This window comes from Triturus cristatus, chromosome 11, assembly GCF_964204655.1.
Source record: "Triturus cristatus chromosome 11, aTriCri1.1, whole genome shotgun sequence".
Classification (NCBI taxonomy): domain Eukaryota; kingdom Metazoa; phylum Chordata; class Amphibia; order Caudata; family Salamandridae; genus Triturus; species Triturus cristatus.
In genome coordinates this window covers 671,991,259-672,014,704 of record NC_140594.1, presented here as the reverse complement: position 1 = coordinate 672,014,704, position 23,446 = coordinate 671,991,259, and positions in this window count along the sequence as shown.

The following is a 23,446-nucleotide window of genomic DNA, read 5'->3' as shown; positions in this document are numbered from 1 at the left end:
CTAGGTTGCAATTGGTTTTTAAAGTCATGTTATCTTGATGATTGTTTGTATTTGATTTACCTGCATTTTATCTAATCCACCGTGCCCAGGTATTTCTTTTACCAAAGTTGTAATTCCCTGTCAGGGCAAGTTCATCCTAGATTCAGGGGCCCGGTTTCTTTCCAAAATCATTATATATTTATGACCATTGATGACCTGGTGATGGATTGCAAGAATAATTTTTATTTGATCGGATCTTCAAATGACTGGGAAACGCCTTTGTAGGTAATTTTGCAGAGACAAGGTTTTAGTATACCATAGCAGATGTTCAGAGATTTCATTTGAGGACGTAGTGCCAAAACTCCTTTCGTCTAGCATTGGTTGCATTAGAAAGATCCTTGGATATAAAGATGTTGTGGCCAGACCAGACAAGGCGGCGTTTCCCTCTAGCACATTTCAGAACACGCATGAGGTCAGTGAATTCTAGGAAGAGCATTATGATGCCGCGTGGTCTGGTGGATTGAGGTTGAGGGCGGCCAAGCCGATGTGCTCTTTGGATGTTTAGAGGAGCAGAAGATTAGAGACTTAAGAGTTCAGGTAAAAATTTCTTCAAGAATGAGAGAGGATCAGGGCCTTCAATATTCTCCAGAAGACCATAGATACGCAGATTGTTCCTTCTGTTGCGATTTTCAAGGTCCTCAGTGTGAAGCTTAAGCTTTTGGATTTCTTGCTCCAACATCGGAATCTTGGTCGTCAAGTCTTGAAGGAGGCCCACACGTTGTTCCATTTCAGTGATTTTACCTTCATGTTGATCCATCTGTCTTCAATCAACTGCAGATTTACGTTGGTGGCATTCATGAATGGTTTAAGTGCACGTAACTCGTCCAAAATTGCATCCAGGACCGGATTTGAGAATGAGTGAATCGAACAGGGAGGGTCGTTCTTGACTCTTTTAGGCTTGGTGCCAGAAGAGGAGGCGTTAGAGGGGGTGAATGGATCAGTAGACATTTTAATAATGAGTGCCTGAAGTTGAGTAGGCTTTTTAAGAGGAGAAAGTCTGCGCATAAATGTGTAGGACAGAGGTCGTAAAAAATCAGCACACTGCAGCTGTAATCACGCTAACAACACCTCATGAGATATCACAAGAAAAAGTAGGGTTAGAAATGGTCCCACCACAATTTATGTCCATGAAAAATATGAGGAGTGTGTAACGGTTAGTACGGGTAATAAAGAGCCAGTTTTAAATTAACTTACTAGTTGGCACCAAAAAGACACAAACTCCAACAGCAAGTGCTTAAATGAACAAAACCAAAACATTATAGCAGGTCATTGGTGAAAGAACCCTAGAAACAAATGGAGTTGCAGGCATGAAGAAAGTCATATAAAAATAGTACCATGGCAATAGGTTGAAGAAATGTATAGGTAGCGCTGAACCACGATGAAAAATGAAGAGAAGCTCATCAAATAACAATGGTCACATGAAGGAATTGAGGAAAAACACAGCGCGAGCGCCGCACTGAACAAAATGGCAGCCGCTCGTAAATAAGAGAAAGCTGTGCTTCAACAAAACGAGATAGAAAATGGGCAGAACCACGTCCTACTTTCTCGTAAGGCTGCCAAGACAAAGCAACGTTGGATACCAGCTTTGACTGCGATGGGCATGGTCTCAGTGAGGTTGAAATTCACTTCCGTCGATCCGTGACCGGACAGAGCTCAGCAGGATGCCGCCGTCTTGTTTGGCTGCATAAGCCACGTCAGTCATCTACTACCTTTGACTACTCCTAACTGCCTTCAGATCAACAGTAAATTAAAATGACGTGCGCCTTCATCACATTGTGAGTTCTCTTTCAGCCACAATAAACCGACCTTCAGTCGTACCATTGATTCCTTTGAACATACTTTCTTTGTTACAGCTCAGGCGTAATTTTGACAGAAGTGCTTCGCTTGATAAATGGTTTCTCTCTTTTAACAGAAAAAGTCACAAACAACCACAGCGTAATCCCAGGTGACCGTCGAGCAGGTAAAAGGTAAAGACGATTCAAAGGCATACCCAGTGGTGCTTTAATCTGACCTTCCGCATCAGTAAGGACCCAGACATCTCAATCTAACACAGCATGGGAGCGCTGTCGCTGGAAAACACAGCCTCACTTTGTGGTTCACATCTTCTGCCATCAAGGAGACAATGATGAAGAGAAGCTAACCAAATAACGATGGTCACATGAAGGAATTGAGGAAAAACACAGTGCCGCACTGCACAAAATAGCGGCTGCTCGTAAATAAGAGAAAGCTGCGCTTAACAGAACGAGATAGAAAAAGGGCAGAAACACTTCCTACTGTCTCATAAGGCTGCCAAAGCAAAGCAACGTTGGAGACCATCTTTGAGTGCGATGGGCATGGTCTCAATAAGCTCGAAATTCACCTCCGTCACTCCGTGACCAGAGGTAGCTCAGCAGGGTGCAGCTATCTTGTTTGGCTGCGTAAGTCACACCCCCCTGTGGAACTCATTGACTAACTTTGTAGGAGCTGATGCTCCTGAAGGCAAGATGGGAACTTTCGGGAGAGGAGATGGCCTAACGGCTAGGGCGCTCGACCTCGGACCTGGGGGGGACTGTGTTCGAGTCTCGGTAATGACACTGAACATCCTGTGATTCTGGGCAAATCACTTAATCTCTCCGTGCCTAACAAAGAATGCATCTGTGTCCTCATGTATCGTAACTGGTACTATGTAAAGCGCGCTGATACCAGATTGGATTCGGGTCAAGTTTGCGCTATATAAAACTCTGCAAAAAAAAAATTGCTGAGTCTGTGCATGTGGAGAACGGCATGATGAAGGCACCCGGTTCAAGACTATGCAGACATATGCAAAAGGATAGGTATAATCCCATTGGAGGTGAATGATAAAATTTGGTGCATATATTTTCTCTTTCTTTCTGACTGCTTAGCAGTGACTTGGTGTGCCTTGGAAAGATTGGAAATGTTATTTTAAATCGGTGTAGCAGTATTTAACTGAGAGATGAGATGCCTTTCCTTTATGTTTTCAAATGAGCTGCACTCCCGTTACATCAGTTTGCATTTACATCGTGCAGAGATGGTATCTGGCTGGCTGCAGTGTTGAGATTTAGCAGCAAGGATCTGACACTATTTTACCAGAGGTCCTGTCTGCTGATAATGTTGACGTACAAGCCATGGAATGCATTATTTCTGGTGGGTGGTATATTTGTAACAACATCAATAATGAAAGTAGTAAGCCGCTCCTTTATTTTATGTGGAGGGCAGTGAGAAGGCCATATTTCTTTTATGTTCATACACCACGTGCACTGCTACAATGTATAAATGAGGTGTTGAAAATGGCACCTGCTAAGTTTAAAAAAGGCCCGTTTTATGGCCGAACCGCGCAACTTAGCAAACTATGCTGTTTGAATAAATATGTGCCACACAATTCCATGCTGCGTCGGTCCTGTTCCTTCATATTTGGAGCAGAAATGGGAGGAATATATATATATAAATATATATATATATATATATATGTGTTACCTAGTGGCGGTCGCCAGTAGGTAGTTATAGTTAGGACCTATTTTCCATAGGAAATCTGCAACATTTTATTCCCAATAACTTTGGTGCCAGTTGACGAATCTTCGTGAAATTTTCAAAACGTTTGGCCAGCTCTAGTCCGCTCCTATCCTGAAAGTCTCGGGGTCATTCGTCAAGCAGGGGCCGAGAAAAAAGGGGGGTTTCAAAACGTGTTTTCCCCATGCAATTTTCCATAGGAACCTTTAGTCACAGCTACAGCCCGAACTGCTGAACGAAATTACACCAAATTTAGCAAAAAGGTAGCCATTGGTTCAGAGTCATGCCTTTTGGTTAAATGGTGTAAATCCGTTCAGTAGTTCCTGAGAAAATCAAAAGTAAAATCACATATATATCTGGGCGGAGCCTAACCACACATCTCATCGTGAGATCTGGCTGTCAGCACTTCATCCAAGAAGTGTTGGCACATCTTGGGACCAATGTACATGATAGCACCTCATTAAAAAGCATTGCAGTTAATAGAAGGTTTTAAAACTTTAGTTACATTATAAATCATTTGTTGATGGTGTCATACTCATTTTAGGAATTGTGGTGTGTTCTAAGGTGATTTTACCGTGTGAAAAAGTCTTCTGCTGGTATATCATGAATCATGTTTGAGAGAAAACTATGTTCTCATGTTTTTCCCACAGAGGTTTGGAAGGTGATCTATAAGCTAAACTGAGAGCATATTTTCTGTAAATTCACATTATCTTTCTCAGTCATGTGAGAATGAAGTCTGACATTCTCAGTAAAACATGTACATCCAACAAGGGCAGAGATTGTCACTTGATTCCTTTGTGTTCTACTGCAGCTTCCCAGAGTGTTCTAAAGAACAACTAGAGCGCTAACAGTCCAACTTATGACAAACGTATTGCACACCTGAAGCCATCTTGATTGGAATAAAGTGGTAACTCTTAAAACATTTCATTTAAAAAGGAACAAAATGAGGGGGCTCATTTTGCCATAGAAAGTATGATTAGTGCTGCAGAAAGAAAGATAAGGGCACATTTTGAGTGACTTCTCAAATCCTCTTCTATTGCTTTAAAAAATTCTGACATGCAGACTGAAACATGCACTTTCAATACCGACAGCAGGCTTCCCTGGTGAGCAGTAGCTTTACTACAGTGATCTAATGAGCAACTAGAGTGCTACCATTCAGAATTTATGGCAAATGTGTGACACATCTGAATGCCTTCTTGATGGAACCAAAGTAAACAAGCATTGAAAATGCAATAGGTCTCGCCCTGCCTTCTTGATGGAATCAAAGTAAAAAACTGAAAGTATTCCTACTGAGGAGACTGCAGTAAAGGAGGAACTTAGGAAACTTCATAACAAATAAGTCTCCCAAGATGGCCACCAGAGACAAAAGAGCCCAAATGTAGCCCAAATATCACCCAGATGTAGCCCAAGTATAGCCCAATGACAGAATGTCCCAGAGTGTTCTAAAGAACAACTAGAGCGCTAACAGTCCTCCTTATGACAAAAGTATGGCACACCTGAAGTCATCTTGATTGGAATAAAGTGGTAACACTTAAAACATTTAATTTGCAAAGAAACAAAATGAGGGGGTTCATTTTGCCATAGAAATTATGATTAGTGCTGCAGAAAGAAAAATTAGGGCACATTTTGACTTCTCAAATCGTCTGCCATTTCATTAACAAATTCTGACATGGAGACTGAAACATGCACTTTGAATACCAGCAGCAGACTTCCCTGGTGAGCAGTAGCTTTACTACAGTGATCTGATGAGCAACTAGAGCGCTACCATTCAGAATTTATAGCAAATGTGTGACACATCTGAATGCCTTCTTTTTTTTTTGTAAATATTTTTATTGAAGTTTGAACATAAAACAGTACACATTGGCATCAGGTTCAGTAGAATAAATGTCCAGTGAGAGTGCCGTGGAACATTCATGACATTGTGAAAAGCAGAGAGCTCCTTTTGGCTTCGCAAGACAGTATTTATCACATTGCGCCGACCAATTATATCTCGTCTAATCGTGGTCACTGAGGTCTGAGTCTGATGTGTCGCTCGGGGGTTCACATATATTTCCTCTATAGGCATTCCACCCACCCCACACCCGGGTCCATTTTTTGGGGCAGCCTCTGTGAAGATAGACAGTTTTTTCGACCACCATTGTGGAGTCCATGTCTCGGGACCACTGGGCGAGGGTTGGAGTTTGGCTAGAGCCCCATTTTTGGGCTATATTGCGTTTCGCCAGCATAAGTCCCAGTGTTACCCAGAGTTGCGTTATCTTGTTGTGATCAGTCGGTTCCCAGACATTGAGGAGACATCTCCGTGGCTCCGGGAGTGTTGGGACCCTGGTCACTTGGGAGAGTGTGCGCAGAATTCCCTTCCAGTACAGAGTTATGGCCGGGCATTCCCATAGGGTATGTAGAAGGGTTCCCTCCATCCCACACTGCCTAAGACATAGCGGGGAGTCAGTTTGGTTAAGTTTAAATAGGAGTGTACGAGTGTAGTATGTGCGGTGCAGAATTTTAAGTTGGACCAGACGCAGTCTGGATGAGACGCCCACCTCCCTAGGGGAGGAAAGCGCCGCCTGCCAGTCCGCTTCGTCTAATTCCCCCAGCTCGGCCTCCCATCGGTTTTTAAGGGCTGCGAATGGATCTGGCCGGTTGTTTATCAGTTTTCGGTATGTTAGGGAGGTCGCCCTCTGTGTCAGGTGTTCTGTGAGGAGCCGGTCCTCCAGAGGCAACGACTCCGGAAGTCGGGTCCCGGGCGGGACTGCCGCCTGGAGTGCGTGCCGGATTTGCATGTACCTGAACCCTTCGGTGGAAGCCAGGTCGAAATCTGCTTGTAGTTGGTAAATGTGACCATTTCTCCCTTCTTCCAAAGGTCACCCACCCTGGAGATGCCAATTAGGTCCCATTGATGGAACCCCTTGGTAGTGCGCAATACCCCCAACTGTTTCTCCTCCCACAACGGAGTAGGTTGGGTTATTTTCGCAGCCCAGCCCAGGGCTCGCTGCGCCTCGAACCATAGCCGGAGGGTGTGTGCCGTGGGGCCTGGGGGGCAGTGACCCCTCTTGTGATTGTAGAGCGCTCCCATGACCCCTGCAGCCCCCAGCAGGTGCCGATCCATACGATATGCCGGGTCCTCCCCTGGCACATGCAACCACTGGTTGATCACCGTAAGCTGCGATGCCCAATAGTACAGTCGCAAGTCTGGGAGGGCTATCCCACCGTCATACCACCCCCTGGTGAGCTTGTGGAGTGCTATCCGCGGCGCCTTGTCCTCCCATAGTAGGCTGGTGACTTCCGCATTGACGGCGGCGAAATATGATGGTGGCACCGGGAAGCTGAATGCCTTCTTGATGGAACCAAAGTAAACAAGCATTGAAAATGCAATAGGTCTCGTCCTTGTTTAAGTTAAAGCAATTCTGTTTGTAATTAGGTGACTTTTTAGCTTTGCTTTTATTAGTGTTTTTCAAACTTTCATGTACATAACATGCATATGCATGCATATATGTATATGTATGCATGCATTTATATTTGTATTTATATAGATATGCAGATTATATATATGTATGTATATACATATACACACATAAATTTATATAAATGCATATGCATATATATGCATATATATATGTGCATATGTGTGCATGTAGAGAGAGGTGTAGAGAGATAGAGGTGTAGAGGTAGAGGTGTAGAGGTAGAGAGTTGTAGAGAGAGAGGTAGGGAGAGGTAGAGAGATAGAGCGTAGAGATTAGAGAGTGAGTAATAGAGAGTAGAGAGTGAGTGGTAGAGAGAGTAGCAGAGAGTGAGTAGTAGAGAGTAGTAGAGTGAGTAGTAGAGAGTGAGTAGTAGAGAGTGAGCAGTAGAGAGTAGAAGAGAGTGAGTAGTAGAGAGTGAGCAGTAGAGAATAGTAGAGAGTGAGTAGTAGAGTAAGTAGTAGAGAGTAGTACAGAGTGAGTAGTAGAGAGAAGTAGAGAGTGAGTGGTAGAGAGTGAGTAGTAGAGATTGGTAGAGAGTGAGTAGTAGAGATTAGTAGAGAGTGAGCAGTAGAGAGGAGTAGAGAGTGAATATTAGAGAGTGAGTAGTAGAGAATAGTAGAGAGTGAGTAGTAGAGAGTGAGTAGTAGAGCGTAGTAGAATGAGTAGTAGAGAGAGTAGTAGAGAGTAGTAGAGAGTGAGTGGTAGAGTAGTAGAGAGTGAGTGGTAGAGAGTAGTAGAGAGTAGTAGAGTGAGAAGTAGAGACTAGTAGAGAGTGAGTAGTAAAGGGTGAATAGTAGAGAGTAGTAGCAGAGAGTAGCAGAGAGTAGTAGAGAGTAGTAGAGAGTGAGTAGTAGAGAGTGAGTCAGTCAGTGTCAGTCAATTAGTGTCAGTCAGTGTCAGCCAATCAGTGTCAGTCAATGTCAGTCAGTCAGTGTCAGTCAATCAGTGTCAGTCATTGTCAGTCAGTCAGTTTCAGTAAATCAGTGTCAGAGTCAGTCAGTGTCAGACAGTCAGTCAGTGTCAATCAGTCAGTGTCAATCAGTCAGTGTCAGTCAGTCAGTGTGAGTGAGTCAGTCAGTGCCTGCTAGAGCAGGTCTGCTGACCTGGTTCTCTGGCTCTAAAGCAGCTCTGCTGACCTGGTTCTCTCCATCTAAAGCAGCTCTGCTGACCTGGTTTCTCTAGCTCTACAGCACGTCTGCTGACCTGGTTCTCTGGCTCTAGAGCAGCTCTGCTGACCTAGTTCTTAGGCTACAGAGCAGCTCTGCTGATCTGGTTCTCTGGCTCTACAACAGCTCTGCTGACCTGGTTCTCTGGCTCAAAAGCAGCTCTGCTGACCCGGTTTTATGGCTCTAAAGCAGTTCTACTGACCTAGTTTCTCTGGCTCTACAGCAGCTCTGCTGACCTGGTTCTCTCCCTCTAAAGCAGCTGTGCTGACCTGGTTCTCTCCCTCTAAAGCAGCTCTGCTGACCTGGTTCTCTCGCTCCAAAGCAGCTCTACTGACCTGGTTTCTCTGGCTCTACAGCAGCTCTACTGACCTGGTTCTCTGGCTCTAGAGCAGCTCTGCTGACCCGGTTCTTAGGCTCTAGAGCAGCTCTGCTGACCTGGTTCTCTGGCTCTAAATCAGCTCTGCTGACCTGGTTCTATGGCTCTACAGCAGCTCTGCTGACCTGGTTCTTAGGATCTAGAGCAGTTCTGCTGACCTGGTTCTCTGGCTCTAAAGCAGCTCTGCTGACCTGGTTCTATGGCTCTAAAGCAGCTCTGCTGACAGGGTTCTCTGGCTCTACAGCAGCTCTGCTGACCTGGTTCTCTGGCTCTAAAGCAGCTCTGCTGGCCTGGTTCCCTGGCTCTAAAGCAGCTCTGCTGACCTGGTTCTCTCCCTTTAAAGCAGCTCTGCTGACCTGGTTTCTCTGGCTCTACAGCAGCTCTGCTGACCTGGTTCTCTGGCTCTAGAGCAGCTCTGCTGATTTAGTTCTTAGGCTCCGGAGCAGCTCTGCTGACCTGGTTCTCTGTCTGTACAACAGCTCTGCTGACCTGGTTCTCTGGCTCTAAAGCAGCTCTGCTGACCCGGTTCTATGGCTCTAAAGCAGTTCCGCTAACCTGGTTCTCTGGGTCTAGAGCAGCTCGGCTGACATGGTCCCTTGGCTCTAAAGCAGCTCTGCTGACCTGGTTCTCTCCCTCTAAAGCAGCTCTGCTGACCTGGTTCTCTCGCTCCAAAGCAGCTCTACTGACCTGGTTTCTCTGGCTCTACAGCAGCTCTGCTGACCTGGTTCTCTGGCTCTAGAGCAGCTCTGCTGACCTGGTTCTTAGGCTCTAGAGCAGCTCTGCTGACCTGGTTCTCTGGCTCTACAGCAGCTCTGCTGACCTGGTTCTATGGCTCTAAAGCAGTTCTGCTGACCTGGTTCTCTGGCTCTAGAGCAGCTCTGCTGACCAGGTCCCTTGGCTCTAAAGCAGCTCTGCCGACCTGGTTCTCTCCCTCTAAAGCAGCTCTGCTGACCTGGTTCTCTCGCTCTAAAGCAGCTGTACTGACCTGGTTTCTCTGGCTCTACAGCAGCTCTGCTGACCTGGTTCTCTGGCTCTAGAGCAGCTCTGCTGACCCGGTTCATAGGCTCTGGAGCAGCTCTGCTGACCTGGTTCTCTGGCTCTAAAGCAGCTCTGCTGACCTGGTTCTATGGCTCTAAAGCAGCTCTGCTGACCTGGTTCTCTGGCTCTAGAGCAGCTCTGCTGACCTGGTTCTATGGCTCTAAAGCAGCTCTGCTGACCTGGTTCTCTGGCTCTAGAGTAGCTCTGCTGACCTGGTTCTCTGGCTCTAAAGCAGCTCTGCTGACCCGGTTCTATGGCTCTAAAGCAGTTCTGCTGACCCGGTTCTCTGGCTCTAGAGCAGCTCTGCTGACTTGGTCCCTTGGCTCTAAAGCAGCTCTGCTGACCTGGTTCTCCCCTCTAAAGCAGCTCCACTGACCTCGTTTCTCTGGCTCTACAGCAGCTTTGCTGACTTGGTTCTCTGGCTCTACAGCAGGTATGCTGACCCGGTTCTTAGGCTCTAGAGCAGCTCTGCTGACCTGGTTCTCTGGCTCTAGAGCAGCTCTGCTGACATGGTTCTATTGGCTCTAAAGCAGCTCTGCTGACCTGGTTCTCTGGCTCTAAAGCATCTCGGCTGACCTGGTTCTCTCCCTCTAAAGCAGCTCTGCTGACCTTGTTTCTCTGGCTCTAGAGCAGCTCTGCTGACCTGGTTCTCTGGCTCTAAAGCAGCTCTGCTGACCTTGTTCTCTCCCTCTAAAGCAGCTCTGCTGACCTGGTTCTCTGCCTCTAGAGCAGCTCTGCTGACCTGGTTCTCTGGCTCTAAAGCAGCTCTGCTGACCTGGTTCTATGGCTTTAAAGCAGATTTGCTGACCTGGTTCTCTGGCTCTAAAGCAGCTCTGCTGACCTGGTTCTATGGCTCTACAGCAGCTCTGCTGACCTGGTTCTTAGGATCTAGAGCAGTTCTGCTGACCTGGTTCTCTGGCTCTAAAGCAGCTCTGCTGACCCGGTTCTATGGCTCTAAAGCAGTTCTGCTAACCTGGTTCTCTGGGTCTAGAGCAGCTCGGCTGACATGGTCCCTTGGCTCTAAAGCAGCTCTGCTGACCTGGTTCTCTCCCTCTAAAGCAGCTCTGCTGACCTGGTTCTCTCCCTCTAAAGCAGCTCTGCTGACCTGGTTCTCTCCCTCTAAAGCAGCTCTGCTGACCTGGTTCTCTCGCTCCAAAGCAGCTCTACTGACCTGGTTTCTCTGGATCTACAGCAGCTCTGCTGATCTGGTTCTCTGGCTCTAGAGCAGCTCTGCTGACCTGGTTCTTAGGCTCTAGAGCAGCTCTGCTGACCTGGTTCTCTGGCTCTAAAGCAGCTCTGCTGATCTGGTTCTATGGCTCTAAAGCAGTTCTGCTGACCTGGTTTTCTGGCTCTAGAGCAGCTCTGCTGACCAGGTCCCTTGGCTCTAAAGCAGCTCTGCCGACCTGGTTCTCTCCCTCTAAAGCAGCTCTGCTGACCTGGTTCTCTCGCTCTAAAGCAGCTGTACTGACCTGGTTTCTCTGGCTCTACAGCAGCTCTGCTGACCTGGTTCTCTGGCTCTAGAGCAGCTCTGCTGACCCGGTTCATAGGCTCTGGAGCAGCTCTGCTGACCTGGTTCTCTGGCTCTAAAGCAGCTCTGCTGACCTGGTTCTATGGCTCTAAAGCAGCTCTGCTGACCTGGTTCTCTGGCTCTAGAGCAGCTCTGCTGACCTGGTTCTATGGCTCTAAAGCAGCTCTGCTGACCTGGTTCTATGGCTCTAAAGCAGCTCTGCTGACCTGGTTCTCTGGCTCTAGAGTAGCTCTGCTGACCTGGTTCTCTGGCTCTAAAGCAGCTCTGCTGACCCGGTTTTATGGCTCTAAAGCAGTTCTGCTGACCCGGTTCTCTGGCTCTAGAGCAGCTCTGCTGACTTGGTCCCTTGGCTCTAAAGCAGCTCTGCTGACCTGGTTCTCTCCCTCTAAAGCAGCTCCACTGACCTCGTTTCTCTGGCTCTACAGCAGCTTTGCTGACTTGGTTCTCTGGCTCTACAGCAGGTATGCTGACCCGGTTCTTAGGCTCTAGAGCAGCTCTGCTGACCTGGTTCTCTGGCTCTAGAGCAGCTCTGCTGACATGGTTCTATTGGCTCTAAAGCAGCTCTGCTGACCTGGTTCTCTGGCTCTAAAGCATCTCGGCTGACCTGGTTCTCTCCCTCTAAAGCAGCTCTGCTGACCTTGTTTCTCTGGCTCTAGAGCAGCTCTGCTGACCTGGTTCTCTGGCTCTAAAGCAGCTCTGCTGACCTTGTTCTCTCCCTCTAAAGCAGCTCTGCTGACCTGGTTCTCTGCCTCTAGAGCAGCTCTGCTGACCTGGTTCTCTGGCTCTAAAGCAGCTCTGCTGACCTGGTTCTATGGCTTTAAAGCAGATTTGCTTACCTGGTTCTCTGGCTCTAAAGCAGCTCTGCTGACCTGGTTCTATGGCTCTACAGCAGCTCTGCTGACCTGGTTCTTAGAATCTAGAGCAGTTCTGCTGACCTGGTTCTCTGGCTCTAAAGCAGCTCTGCTGACCCGGTTCTATGGCTCTAAAGCAGTTCTGCTAACCTGGTTCTCTGGGTCTAGAGCAGCTCGGCTGACATGGTCCCTTGGCTCTAAAGCAGCTCTGCTGACCTGGTTCTCTCCCTCTAAAGCAGGTCTGCTGACCTGGTTCTCTCCCTCTAAAGCAGCTCTGCTGACCTGGTTCTCTCCCTCTAAAGCAGCTCTGCTGACCTGGTTCTCTCGCTCCAAAGCAGCTCTACTGACCTGGTTTCTCTGGATCTACAGCAGCTCTGCTGATCTGGTTCTCTGGCTCTAGAGCAGCTCTGCTGACCTGGTTCTTAGGCTCTAGAGCAGCTCTGCTGACCTGGTTCTCTGGCTCTAAAGCAGCTCTGCTGATCTGGTTCTATGGCTCTAAAGCAGTTCTGCTGACCTGGTTTTCTGGCTCTAGAGCAGCTCTGCTGACCAGGTCCCTTGGCTCTAAAGCAGCTCTGCCGACCTGGTTCTCTCCCTCTAAAGCAGCTCTGCTGACCTGGTTCTCTCGCTCTAAAGCAGCTGTACTGACCTGGTTTCTCTGGCTCTACAGCAGCTCTGCTGACCTGGTTCTCTGGCTCTAGAGCAGCTCTGCTGACCCGGTTCATAGGCTCTTGAGCAGCTCTGCTGACCTGGTTCTCTGGCTCTAAAGCAGCTCTGCTGACCTGGTTCTATGGCTCTAAAGCAGCTCTGCTGACCTGGTTCTCTGGCTCTAGAGCAGCTCTGCTGACCTGGTTCTATGGCTCTAAAGCAGCTCTGCTGACCTGGTTCTATGGCTCTAAAGCAGCTCTGCTGACCTGGTTCTCTGGCTCTAGAGTAGCTCTGCTGACCTGGTTCTCTGGCTCTAAAGCAGCTCTGCTGACCCGGTTCTATGGCTCTAAAGCAGTTCTGCTGACCCGGTTCTCTGGCTCTAGAGCAGCTCTGCTGACTTGGTCCCTTGGCTCTAAAGCAGCTCTGCTGACCTGGTTCTCTCCCTCTAAAGCAGCTCCACTGACCTCGTTTCTCTGGCTCTACAGCAGCTTTGCTGACTTGGTTCTCTGGCTCTACAGCAGCTCTGCTGACCCGGTTCTTAGGCTCTAGAGCAGCTCTGCTGACCTGGTTCTCTGGCTCTAAAGTAGCTCTGCTGACATGGTTCTATTGGCTCTAAAGCAGCTCTGCTGACCTGGTTCTCTGGCTCTAAAGCATCTCGGCTGACCTGGTTCTCTCCCTCTAAAGCAGCTCTGCTGACCTTGTTTCTCTGGCTCTAGAGCAGCTCTGCTGACCTGGTTCTCTGGCTCTAAAGCAGCTCTGCTGACCTGGTTCTCTCCCTCTAAAGCAGCTCTGCTGACCTGGTTCTCTGCCTCAAGAGCAGCTCTGCTGACCTGGTTCTCTGGCTCTAAAGCAGCTCTGCTGACCTGGTTCTATGGCTTTAAAGCAGATCTGCTGACCTGGTTCTCTGGCTCTAAAGCAGCTCTGCTGACCTGGTTCTATGGCTCTACAGCAGCTCTGCTGACCTGGTTCTTAGGATCTAGAGCAGTTCTGCTGACCTGGTTCTCTGGCTTTAAAGCAGCTCTGCTGACCTGGTTCTATGGCTCTAAAGCAGCTCTGCTGACAGGGTTCTCTGGCTCTACAGCAGCTCTGCTGACCTGGTTCTCTGGCTCTAAAGCAGCTCTGCTGGCCTGGTTCCCTGGCTCTAAAGCAGCTCAGCTGACCTGGTTCTCTCCCTTTAAAGCAGCTCTGCTGACCTGGTTTCTCTGGCTCTACAGCAGCTCTGCTGACCTGGTTCTCTGGCTCTAGAGCAGCTCTGCTGATTTAGTTCTTAGGCTCCGGAGCAGCTCTGCTGACCTGGTTCTCTGTCTGTACAACAGCTCTGCTGACCTGGTTCTCTGGCTCTAAAGCAGCTCTGCTGACTCGGTTCTATGGCTCTAAAGCAGTTCTGCTAACCTGGTTCTCTGCGTCTAGAGCAGCTCGGCTGACATGGTCCCTTGGCTCTAAAGCAGCTCTGCTGACCTGGTTCTCTCCCTCTAAAGCAGCTCTGCTGACCTGGTTCTCTCCCTCTAAAGCAGCTCTGCTGACCTTGTTCTCTCCCTCTAAAGCAGCTCTGCTGACCTGGTTCTCTCTCTCCAAAGCAGCTCTACTGACCTGGTTTCTCTGGCTCTACAGCAGCTCTTCTGATCTGGTTCTCTGGCTCTAGAGCAGCTCTGCTGACCTGGTTCTTAGGCTCTAGAGCAGCTCTGCTGACCTGGTTCTCTGGCTCTAAAGCAGCTCTGCTGACCTGGTTCTATGGCTCTAAAGCAGTTCTGCTGACCTGGTTCTCTGGCTCTAGGGCAGCTCTGCTGACCAGGTCCCTTGGCTCTAAAGCAGCTCTGCCGACCTGGTTCTCTCCCTCTAAAGCAGCTCTGCTGACCTGGTTCTCTCGCTCTAAAGCAGCTGTACTGACCTGGTTTCTCTGGCTCTACAGCAGCTCTGCTGACCTGCTTCTCTGGCTCTAGAGCAGCTCTGCTGACCCGGTTCATAGGCTCTGGAGCAGCTCTGCTGACCTGGTTCTCTGGCTCTAAAGCAGCTCTGCTGACCTGGTTCTATGGCTCTAAAGCAGGTCTGCTGACCTGGTTCTCTGGCTCTAGAGCAGCTCTGCTGACCCGGTTCATAGGCTCTGGAGCAGCTCTGCTGACCTGGTTCTCTGGCTCTAAAGCAGCTCTGCTGACCTGGTTCTATGGCTCTAAAGCAGGTCTGCTGACCTGGTTCTCTGGCTCTAGAGCAGCTCTGCTGACCTGGTTCTATGGTTCTAAAGCAGCTCTGCTGACCTGGTTCTCTGGCTCTAAAGTAGCTCTACTGACCTGGTTCTCTGGCTCTAAAGCAGCTCTGCTGACCCAGTTCTATGGCTCTAAAGCAGTTCTGCTGACCCGGTTCTCTGGCTCTAGAGCAGCTCTGCTGACTTGGTCCCTTGGCTCTAAAGCAGCTCTGCTGACCTGGTTCTCTCCCTCTAAAGCAGCTCCACTGACCTCGTTTCTCTGGCTCTACAGCAGCTTTGCTGACTTGGTTCTCTGGCTCTACAGCAGCTCTGCTGACCCGGTTCTTAGGCTCTAGAGCAGCTCTGCTGACCTGGTTCTCTGGCTCTAAAGCAGCTCTGCTGACATGGTTCTATTGGCTCTAAAGCAGCTCTGCTGACCTGGTTCTCTGGCTCTAAAGCATCTCGGCTGACCTGGTTCTCTCCCTCTAAAGCAGCTCTGCTGACCTTGTTTCTCTGGCTCTAGAGCAGCTCTGCTGACCTGGTTCTCTGGCTCCAAAGCAGCTCTGCTGACCTGGTTCTCTCCCTCTAAAGCAGCTCTGCTGACCTGGTTCTCTGCCTCTAGAGCAGCTCTGCTGACCTGGTTCTCTGGCTCTAAAGCAGCTCTGCTGACCTGGTTCTATGGCTTTAAAGCAGATCTGCTGACCTGGTTCTCTGGCTCTAAAGCAGCTCTGCTGACCTGGTTCTCTGGCTCTAGAGCATCTCTGCTGACCTGGTTCTCTGGCTCTAAAGCAGCTCTGCTGACCTGGTTCTCTCCCTCTAAAGAGCACTGCTGACCTGGTTCTCTGGCTCTAAAGCAGTTCTGCTGACCTGGTTGTCTGCCACTAGAGCAGCTCTGCTGACCTGGTTCTATGTCTCTAAAGCAGCTCTGCTGACCTGGTTCTCTGGCTCTAGAGCAGCTCTGCTGACCTGGTTCTCTGGCCCAAAAGTAGTTCTGCTGACCTGGTTCTCTCCTTCTAAAGCAGCTCTGCTGAGCTGGTTTTTCTGGCTCTACAGCAGCTCTGCTGACCTGGTTCTCAGCCTCTAGAGCAGCTCTGCTGACCTGGTTCTCTGGCTCTAGAGCAGCTCTGCTGACCTGGGTCTCTGGCTCTAGAGCAGCTCTGCTGACCCGGTTCATAGGCTCTGGAGCAGCTCTGCTGACCTGGTTCTCTGGCTCTAAAGCAGCTCTGCTGACCTGGTTCTATGGCTCTAAAGCAGGTCTGCTGACCTGGTTCTCTGGCTCTAGAGCAGCTCTGCTGACCTGGTTCTATGGTTCTAAAGCAGCTCTGCTGACCTGGTTCTCTGGCTCTAAAGTAGCTCTACTGACCTGGTTCTCTGGCTCTAAAGCAGCTCTGCTGACCCAGTTCTATGGCTCTAAAGCAGTTCTGCTGACCCGGTTCTCTGGCTCTAGAGCAGCTCTGCTGACTTGGTCCCTTGGCTCTAAAGCAGCTCTGCTGACCTGGTTCTCTCCCTCTAAAGCAGCTCCACTGACCTCGTTTCTCTGGCTCTACAGCAGCTTTGCTGACTTGGTTCTCTGGCTCTACAGCAGCTCTGCTGACCCGGTTCTTAGGCTCTAGAGCAGCTCTGCTGACCTGGTTCTCTGGCTCTAAAGCAGCTCTGCTGACATGGTTCTATTGGCTCTAAAGCAGCTCTGCTGACCTGGTTCTCTGGCTCTAAAGCATCTCGGCTGACCTGGTTCTCTCCCTCTAAAGCAGCTCTGCTGACCTTGTTTCTCTGGCTCTAGAGCAGCTCTGCTGACCTGGTTCTCTGGCTCTAAAGCAGCTCTGCTGACCTGGTTCTCTCCCTCTAAAGCAGCTCTGCTGACCTGGTTCTCTGCCTCTAGAGCAGCTCTGCTGACCTGGTTCTCTGGCTCTAAAGCAGCTCTGCTGACCTGGTTCTATGGCTTTAAAGCAGATCTGCTGACCTGGTTCTCTGGCTCTAAAGCAGCTCTGCTGACCTGGTTCTCTGGCTCTAGAGCATCTCTGCTGACCTGGTTCTCTGGCTCTAAAGCAGCTCTGCTGACCTGGTTCTCTCCCTCTAAAGAGCACTGCTGACCTGGTTCTCTGGCTCTAAAGCAGTTCTGCTGACCTGGTTGTCTGCCACTAGAGCAGCTCTGCTGACCTGGTTCTATGTCTCTAAAGCAGCTCTGCTGACCTGGTTCTCTGGCTCTAGAGCAGCTCTGCTGACCTGGTTCTCTGGCCCAAAAGTAGTTCTGCTGACCTGGTTCTCTCCTTCTAAAGCAGCTCTGCTGAGCTGGTTTTTCTGGCTCTACAGCAGCTCTGCTGACCTGGTTCTCAGCCTCTAGAGCAGCTCTGCTGACCTGGTTCTCTGGCTCTAGAGCAGCTCTGCTGACCTGGGTCTCTGGTTCTAGAGCAGCTCTGCTGACCTGCTTCTTAGGCTCTAGAGCAGCTCTGCTGACCTCGTTCTCTGGCTCTACAACGGCTCTGCTGACCTGGTTCTCTGGCCCAAAAGTAGTTCTGCTGACCTGGTTCTCTCCTTCTAAAGCAGCTCTGCTGAGCTGGTTTTTCTGGCTCTACAGCAGCTCTGCTGACCTGGTTCTCAGCCTCTAGAGCAGCTCTGCTGACCTGGTTCTCTGGCTCTAGAGCAGCTCTGCTGACCTGGGTCTCTGGTTCTAGAGCAGCTCTGCTGACCTGCTTCTTAGGCTCTAGAGCAGCTCTGCTGACCTCGTTCTCTGGCTCTACAACGGCTCTGCTGACCTGGTTTCTCGGGCTCCACAGCATCTCTGCACTCTGACCTGGTCGTCTGCACTCACGATGCACGCACCCGACTTCGCCAAAATATATTTAAAAATAATATAATTTTATTATAAGTACAAATATATTATTTTTATGAATATCTTAGATAATCTCTTGCCCTAATATGTATATTAAAGACACATACATATTATTTTGGAACATAAGTTTTTTTTTGCGGGAGTGCGCACCCTGCACGCCCCAGCACGTATATGACGTCACGCGGGACGCGCAACCGCGCAAGCATCTCGTACCGTAATGCGCATGTGTCACAAATGCATGGGAGCAGGAGTTGCGGACTGGTCGCATACCAAATGTATATGATGTAACTGAAAATCACGCAGCCGTCGCACACCATACGCGGATCCTTCACGACTTTTCTAAAATGGCGACTAGAATGCGCGCACCCACCATGATATGTACACTTTGAGTGCGCGACTCCGAAAAAATATATATTTTTTTTTTAAAGAAAATAATATAAATATATTAAAATCAAAAATGGAAACAAGAAATATAATCAATATTTCAGTTTGAATTTTTTGTAATTTTTTTTTGCAATTTTCAGAAAAATATATAATGTTATTTAATGAATAAAACATTTATAAATAAACAGCTAAAAAACTGTAGAAAATCAGTACAAACAATAGGCATAACTACTATCACACCTAAAAATTAGCATTCACTGAAAAAAACATAGGTTTCAGATACGTTATAGTTAGAAATCAGCATTTAAAAAAGCTTTGAAATTCACTGAAAAAACCATAGGTTTCAGAGACGTTATAGTTAGAAATTAGCATTTTAAAAACCTTAGAAATTCACAGAAAAAAACATAGGTTTGAGGGGTGTTATAGTTAGCTGGCCATTTCACTTGTGCAAAACCATAGAAATTCCTCCGGTATAGTTAGTTCTGCTAACTATAACTCGCGCGCCCACAATGCACTGCTGATGATGTCACATATTGCATCATACATGACATGGTCAGTGTGACATCACTGATGACATCTCAAATGACATCACTAATGACATCATCCACGTGACAATCTGATACACCTCTTCATACACTAGTATAACCTTTTATCACTCACTGTAAAATACAGAGTACCATATTTGAAACCATTGACATACCAATACCAGTTACTACATACCCACTCACTGATTCCTAAGTCTACACACTCAACTACCCATTCAAAAACAGAATCATTTATACATGCAGTCACTAATTAACAGAACACTATCAAATGCACTTATACACATATATAGACATTGACACATCAGCAGTCATCTTAGTCGGTTATGCAGTCATCCTACTCACTCATGAAAAAAATTAATCACACTTACATTTACTCACTTACACAATTATCCAACAACACCTCATTTATTCAAACACATAGTAACTCATAGTTAATATGTTAAAAAATCACCATTACAATTATACACTCATTCATATTGTTACTCTCACAATTACTGACTCTTACACATACTAATTTATATACACCAACTTTTACATACAATGCCTTTTATTTTTTTACTTTGTTGAAGATGTACAACTAAAACATACATTCGCAAACCAAGACACAAATAAATACACTCAGTCACCCAAACAACAATTTCCACATGCACTCTTAAATCTATACACCTAGTCAATCAACCATTCACACATCTATGCATAGAGTTACACACACCCCATACAACCACACACAAACTCAGTGTCCCATAAGAATACTCACCCAACTAATCAATAACTAATATACACACTCATGTAGTTAGTGGCCAACTGATGCAGCATGTTGTACAACAACAGAGACAGTGCTGCACACATTCACGTAGTTTAGTTACTAATCCATGTATTAAGTGAGACACTTTTAATTACTCACTTAAACAGACAGTCAGACAGCTACTAAATCCTCCATCCAGACAGTTATATATCCACTCAATCTTCAATACAGATTGGTATATACATAATGCATATTTAAATTTTCAAACTAAACCACATTCACTGGATAATGTCATCAGTGATGTCATTTAAGATCTCATCAGTGATGTCATCAGTGATGTCACTGACCATGTCATGAATGATGCAATATGTGACATCATCAGCAGTGCATTGCGGGCGCGCGAGTTATAGTTAGCAGAACTAACTATAACAGAGGAATTTCTATGGTTTTGTACGAGTGAAATGTCCAGTTAACTATAACACCCCTGAAACCCATGGTTTTTTCTGTGAGTTTCTAAGGTTTTTTAAATGCTAATTTCTAACTATAACGCCCCTGAAACCTATGGTTTTTTCAGTTAATTTCAAAGCTTTTTTTAATGCTAATTTCTAACTATAATGTCTCTGAAACCTATGTTTTTTTCAGTGAATATATATATATATATATATATATATATATATATATATATATATATATATATATATATATATATATTAAGCTTGCTTCGCCATGTAGCGCTTTCTGCTGAAAAGATGACAAATGCAGACCTGTTACTGGTGCAAGTTATTACTTTATTTTGTGGACGCCCTGCACCACCGCCATGACGCGTTTCGGGCAACCAAGTGCCCTTGATCACATGATGCGCATGTGGAGTGCTCTCATATATTTAAAGTGAAAGTGTTAACACGTGATGGATTCAAAAATTGCATTGATCATGATAAACATAGAAGAAATATGTATATAAATAGCTTAAAATCCACTGCAATGTCCCAAAATGCATGTATATACAGAGATAAATATATTATCATCATAAATATACGCATTCAACAGCACTAATTGGTATAATATTTAAAACAAGCATTAAATATTTCAAATAATTAAAACCAATTGATAGGTAAAACAATGATTTTTTTAAAGCTAAAAATTTTTTTGAATGAAGGGATAATAGATAGCGTGCTGGACACGCAGTTAAATTCAGAAATGTCATGAACATGAATTAATAAAACCAATTGTTTAATTCTGAAACCATGCGGTAAATTCAAAGGTAGCCCTGTTACCTATATACAGACCATGTATGGATATTAAACCCGGTCTGAAGTTGCCATTGTGCGAAAGCGGGGGTTGCAAATGCAATGAATTAAGCCAAATCCTGCCCAAGTGGGCCTTAATTACAGAAGTTTCTATGTATCAAGATTACCTAAAGTGCATGTGCAAACAGTGCCAATATTCACCTATAAAAGTCACAGCCGTGACTTAATAAAGTGCAAATGTGCAATGGCTAAAAATGAAAGCTAAAAAACGTTTCTAATGTAGGCAGCAGCTAAATGGGTATAAGATCATTCTTAAATCCTTATTTAAAACTAATTAATCAGTCACAGACATGTATAAAAGTCCTCACTCGAATTCAAGACCTGGGGTATTTTGCTGTCCAGTTCTAGGATGTACCTAGTCTCAAGTTTCCTGAGCATTGCCTCCCGATTGCCCCCACGTTTTTGCGGAAGGATTGTATCTAAGACAAAGTATTTCAAATTGTCTAAATTACTGTTGTGATACTCCTTAAAGTATCGGGCAACCGGGTAGGTGACAGCAATGTTGGTGATGGACAGTAGGGGCTGGAGCACTCGTTTATGCACCTGCAACTTGGTGCTTCCTATATATTGCAGGTTACACAAGCACTCCAGCACGTAAACAGCGTAATCTGTTTTGCAGTTGAGACTTTTGGTAATAGGTACAGGGTTGGGTTTAAAAGGTGTTGCGTAGTTGGTTCTATTAACCCCATATTTGCATGCCTTGCAACTTGTGCAGCGTGTAAAACCATTCCTAGGACTCAGCCATGTTTGGGATACCACCACCTCTGGGCTACTTTTTACTAAGGAATTGCTCATAGAAAGTAAAAGTAATGCAGGGGGATCTAGTAATCTGACCACTCAAAACAGAGTCACTACGTACCAAAGCCTTGTTCTTATTTATAATTTTGCGTAGGGCTTTATGTTGCAAATTGTAAGTAAGGATCAATCGGGTGAGAGACTCTGTTCATATGTCATCGGAATCATTGCTGTTTATTTAGTCAGTGCTTGGGATTGATCTAATGGGCAATTCTATTTCTGGCCCTATTAAGCGTTTTTTCAGAACAGCCCCTGTCCAGGAACCTATCCTTACTCTGCAGTTGTGCCCATTTGCACTCAATGTCCGTACTGCATACTCTGCGGATACGCAGCATCTCCCCCTATGGGATGCTGTTAATCAGATGAACAGGATGATGGCTAGTGGCATGCAAATCTGTTCCCAGCAGTTGTCTTTCTATGAACTAACTATAACGGACGAATTTCTCCGGTTTTGTATGAGTAAAATATCCAACTAACTATATCGTCCCTGAAACCTATGGTTTTTTTCAGTGAATATATATATATACATATATGCAAAATTACAAATTTTAAAACGCTGCACATATAAAGAAACTGAAATTTGGAGCTAAAAATTAAGTTGGCATTCTTAGCTTCATTTGAGGGATTGGCACAAGTACAGAAAACAGAATCTAGTAAGAATGGCCTTAAATAAAGGACTGGCAAGCAGTGGCAACAAGAGAGCATGCATTAGGCTAATATATATATATATATTACGCTCGAGTATAGCATATCTCTTTGTATTTTAAAAGCAAAATCATATTTTGAAATGCTCCTTTCTTCCCAATAACATCACAATTTCAGTTTTAGTATATCTGTATTTCTAAATTAAGCTATTTCACAATTTGTGCACTTTTTTATGTATACTTGCGTCTGTATTTTTGTGCATTGTTTTGTGGTTCGAGTTGTATAAAGTGATTAGGCCAGAATCCCCGACTTCCAGGTTCGAGGGAGGTTGGGAGGGGTGGTTTCACTGAAGTAAGAAAGCATCAATAAGAACTGCTGTTCTAGCGGCCTATGTCAGACTGTCCTATGACGGAAAGTGCCTGAACTTGTGCATATGCACTCTGAAGAGGGCTTCTGTCTTGAGTTCTGATGTTTCTGTGCCGCCGCCATTCTTCAGCACCTTAAAAAAAGAAGGGATCAGCACATTGCAGCCCCAAGTTGTCTATTGCCCCAACTCTTATTTTCTCTTGCCTCTGCTGGCTAATATATCCAGTGCCAAGAGGCAAGTGACGTTCCTGAGGCACTTAAGAGATGCAATTACTCAACCACTCGTTTAGAGAGAAAAAAAAGAAAGGGCATGTTCCCTTTCTCCTTGACTTGTTTTCTCTACCTTTAGTTCCACCCTCGCTGCTTTTCGTTTGAAAGGCACAAGTGCCATTTTCTCCTTCCCTACTTCCAACCTGTCCATTTCTGATTCTCACACATTTAATGTTTTGCATTTCTCGCTTATCCACTCCTCCTTTACCTCTAATGTTTACCTCCAATCATCTACTGTTCTCATCTATTACTCCAAATGTTGTCTCTCTCCCATCTGTTCACTCCAGATTCTTGAAGCACTCTGAAATGTCAGCGAACTCTTAATGCAGAGAAATGGAAATCCACTACTTTTTGGTGGATGTCTCTCATCTGCCAAGCTCTAAATAAGGCACTAAGGGGCCAATTTACATTTTCACCATGTTAAGACCAGGTTTTTCCTGATCTTAATTTTTTCACTGCCTCTTATTTACGCCACACTTGTAAATAAGGGGCAGCATCAAAATCAATGTGTGTTGCGGTGGAATGCCCAAGGCAATACTCATTGTCCACTCCTTTCATGCTAAGTATATCGTTAAAGGGTGCCTTATTTACAAGTAAGGCTCCCGGTTTTCCGTTTTTACGGATTTTTACAGATAAATACAGACAGAAAACAATGTGTTTTCTGTCTGCATTAATTTTTAAAAGTGGATAAATACAGAAAATTGGGCTCTAAATCGCCATACTAGTGATGAGAACAAAGAAGACTCAAATGCACTTGGAATCCGTCCAACTG